This window comes from Triticum aestivum, chromosome 4D (assembly GCF_018294505.1).
Source record: "Triticum aestivum cultivar Chinese Spring chromosome 4D, IWGSC CS RefSeq v2.1, whole genome shotgun sequence".
NCBI classification, from domain to species: Eukaryota; Viridiplantae; Streptophyta; class Magnoliopsida; order Poales; family Poaceae; genus Triticum; species Triticum aestivum.
In genome coordinates this window covers 137,340,956-137,345,028 of record NC_057805.1, presented here as the reverse complement: position 1 = coordinate 137,345,028, position 4,073 = coordinate 137,340,956, and positions in this window count along the sequence as shown.

The following is a 4,073-nucleotide window of genomic DNA, read 5'->3' as shown; positions in this document are numbered from 1 at the left end:
CTGCCACCCCATCTCCTGTTTTGTTTCTGTATTTTTTTCTTCCATTTTTTAGTTTAGGTTTAGTTTAATTAGTTTAGGTTTAATTAGTTTATGTTTTTTAGTTTAGTTAGTTTATGTTTAGTTAGTTTAGGTTTTTTTAGTTTAGGTTTAATTTATTTAGGTTATTTAGTTTAATTAGTTTAGGTTGTTTAGTTTAGTTAGTTTAGGTTTAATTGGTTTAGGTTTTCTAGTTTAGTTAGTTTAGGTTTAATTAGTCTAGGTTATTTTGTTTAATTAGTTTAGGTTTTTTAGTTTACTTATTTTAGGTTTAATTAGTTTAGGTTATTTAGTTTAATTAGTTTAGGTAGTTTTTTTAAGAATAAACAAGAAAGATGAAAAAAAGTAAAAGAAGAAGAGGAAGAAGAAGAAGAGGTGTCGGGGTGTCATGTCGAGGGTCGGGGTGTCGTGTCGAGGGTCAAGGGGTCGAGGGTCGCCGAGGGGTCGAGGATTTGCCATCCCGACTACAACACCCCGACCCCCTGACCCCGACCCCTCGACCCTCGACACGACACCTCGACACCCCGACCCCTCGACCCTCGACACGACACCACCGATACCCCGACCCCTGAGGGTTGCCGATGGTCGAGGGTTGCCGAGGGGCACCCCGACCCCGACACAGCACCCTGACACGACACCACCAAGAACCCGGCCCCCGACACGACAACTCGAGATCCCGACACGGTACCCCCGACACCGACACCCTGATATTAATTAGTTAATGTTATTAGGTATTTAATTTTTTATTATGTTCATGATGATGATACACACTAATTTTTTTTATGTTTATGTTGTACTAATTTCGTTTACTCTTTGTCATTGCAGGTGTTGACAGATGGTGGGCTTGGGTAGAGAGCGCTCCAAGCCTCCTACCTCGGCGCGTGGGAGGGGTGTCGTTATTGCACCCCAGAACCTTCGGAGAGCGCTGGTAGATAGCATGCATACACCCCCAGCACCTTTGGCGGGCGCTTCTTCTTCAGCCGAGAGAGGAGGTCAGGGGAAGAAGAGGGTGGAAGTAGAGGTGGACGAGGCGCTGGGAGAGGTAAGAAGGTTTTTCTGCCTTCCTCGCCGCCACCCCCCGCTGAGTCTCCGGACCACCGGAGTGCGCCGTCTCAGGTGGACCCATCTGACCTGGACCCGTGTCGGACTCCGGTCCACAAGCCTTGGGTCGACGAGCCTCTGGTCGCCGAGCCTCGGGTCGACGAGCCTCTGGTCGCCGAGCCTCGGGTCGACGAGCCTCTGGTCGCCGAGCCTTGGGTCCTAGTGTCTTCCTCCCAGGAGACTCGGGTCCCACAGTTGTGACGCCCCCGATTCAATCGTACACTAATCATACACGCAAATGTGTATGATCAAGATCAGGGACTCACGGGAAGATATCACAACACAACTCTAGACACAAATTGAAATAATACAAGCTTCATATTACAAGCCAGGGGCCTCGAGGGCTCGAATACAAGCTCGATACACAAGAGTCAGCGGAAGCAACAATATCTGAGTACATACATAAGTTAAACAAGGACACCTTAAGAAGGCTAGCACAAAAGCAACACGATGGAAGAGGCAAGGCCTCCTTCCTGGGACCTCCTAACTACTCCTGGTCGTCGGCGGTCTCCAAAGTAACCGTGAGTACTCATCCAAAGTACTCGCAAGCATCATATCTATACTAAGTATGCATTGGTATCAAAGGGAAGGGATGTATCTGTGGACTGAACTGCAGAATGCCAGAATAGAGGGGAAGGCCTAGCCTATCAAAGACTAGCATCTTCAAGCAGCTCCAAGCATCGTGCAGCATGTAGAAGAGTAAAGAATAGCAGTTTATATTTAACAAGCATGTTGTAGCATTAACGCCCAGAGAACCTTCCTCGACACCCTACGAGAAAGCAATCCCGGAGCCACATATCTCAAGTATCCATTTGTAGTTGTAAAAGATCAGGATATAAGTCTAAACGTCCGTTACCGTGGACACGGCTATTAATAGATAATCCTCCCTGCAGGGGTGCACCACGTTTTCCAACACGCTCGATCACTCTGGCCAGACACACCTTTCTGGGGTCAATGCCCGGCCTCGGAAGATCAACACGTCGTAGCCCTACCTAGGCTTAGTAGAGAGGTCCCCGCCGGTCTACATCCTAAGCACTCCGGGGTCTGGGCCCATCGCCCGTTGCACTCCGGTCGTTACGAGCAGGGCGGGTCCAGGCTCCACCTCTACATGGATGGTGTCGGCCCAGCCGTGCCGCAATGCTGAACTGGACGTCTGACAAATCTTCGGCTGATACTACGTCGTCAAGGCCCATACCTATTCTCGCGTGGTGGTTAGTGCGTAAAGGCCAAAGGCCAACTCAGAACAAATACCCAAACCATAGTGTATTATTAGCTTGCGGAGACAAGCAGAGACTCACGATAATGTGACCCCGTCGCCCCGTCTCGAGGAAATACAGCAAGGGCTAGCCCAGCCCACTCGGGGGCGGCCTGCCGGCCCGGCCGTGCCTCGTAACCATCTTGCGGGTGCTCTCCGGGCCTGCCCGACTTTCCCAAGGGTCTCAAGTAAAGTCAAGGTAACCGTGTGTCCAGACATCAAGTGGAAAACCCGAGGAATCACCCTGGTGGATTCTACTCAATGTAATCATCAGGGTGAACGTAAGAGGGACCACCCTCGAGGTTCACACTTGAGGTGTTGCACGACAGAGCCGTATCGGGAATGGTGAAAGAGGAAATCACCCTCGATGACCACGACCGAATAGCTACACTACAGAATTATCATCAGGAGTGCGTTATGAGGGATCACCCTCGGCACTCGATAGTAGTTCTGCAGAGTCGAGCAACAAAAGGGGCGTGATGTGATGTGAGGTGTCGGGCTCTGGTCGTCGATCACGTTGATCGAGTCGTCGATGATGAAGCAGGGGCAACAAGGACAAGGTGGGGGTCACTGATGGGTCACTAACCAACCTATACTAAGCAGTTTAGGATAAGCAGGTAAGGTACAACAACAGGTTACAAAAGCAGGCTATGCATCAGAATAGGAGCAAACAATAACAGTAGCAAAATCTAATGCAAGCATGAGTGAATGGAATGGGCGATATCGGGATGATCAAAGGGGGGGCTTGCTTGGTTGCTCAGGCGAGAAGGAGGGGTCGTCGTCGACGTAGTCGATCACAGGGGCATCAGCAGCGGTCTCGGGGTCTACCGGAGAGAAGAGGGGGAAGAAACAGTAAATACAGAGCAAACAAGTGCATGACAAGACAATAAGAAATACTAGGCATGTCCTAACGCAAGGCTACACGATACCGGCGAAGGGGGAAAACATCTGGAAATGCTTTCCTGAAGTTAGGCATTTCCGGTCAGATGAAACAGAGGGGAAAGGTTGCATGTTCTCTATGCTAGGGCACGTGACAGATGAACGGAGAGCGTATTCGGATTCATCTCGTCGTTCTGAGCAACTTTCATGTAGAAAACTTTTTCATCCGAGCTACGGATTATTTTCTACGATTTTTCAAAGACTTAAACAATTTCCAAATTTATTATAAATTCGAATTAAAACGGTAATTACATTTTGTACATAGCAGAACCTTGCCAGTGTGTATGACTGGTGGGGCCAGGGGGTCCAGTTGACCCAGCCAACAGAGTTGACCATTGACTGGTCAAATCTGCTAAGTGGGGCCCCATGTTATGGAGACATTAGGGTAATTACCTAGTTAAGCCTAAGTTAATTAAGTAATTAATTAATCAACTAATTAATTTATCATTAAATTTTTTTAAACCCTTTTTTTATTATTAACAGGGGACTGGGCCCCAATGTTCAGAGGCCCACGAGGCCACCACACATTAGCGGGTGCGGGGGTAGCGGTTGCGGGCGGCAGCCGCTGCAGCGAAGCAGCAGCGCCGGCAAGGGCGAGGCTCAGCCAGCAGGCGGGCGAGCACGGACGGTGCCGGCGGAGGGGCACGACCGTGGGCGGGGGCATCTACGCGGCAGGGGCGAGTGCTAGCGGGTGGCGAGGGGCGCGGTGTGAGGACGGCGGGCGGGGCCCGACGAGTTCAGG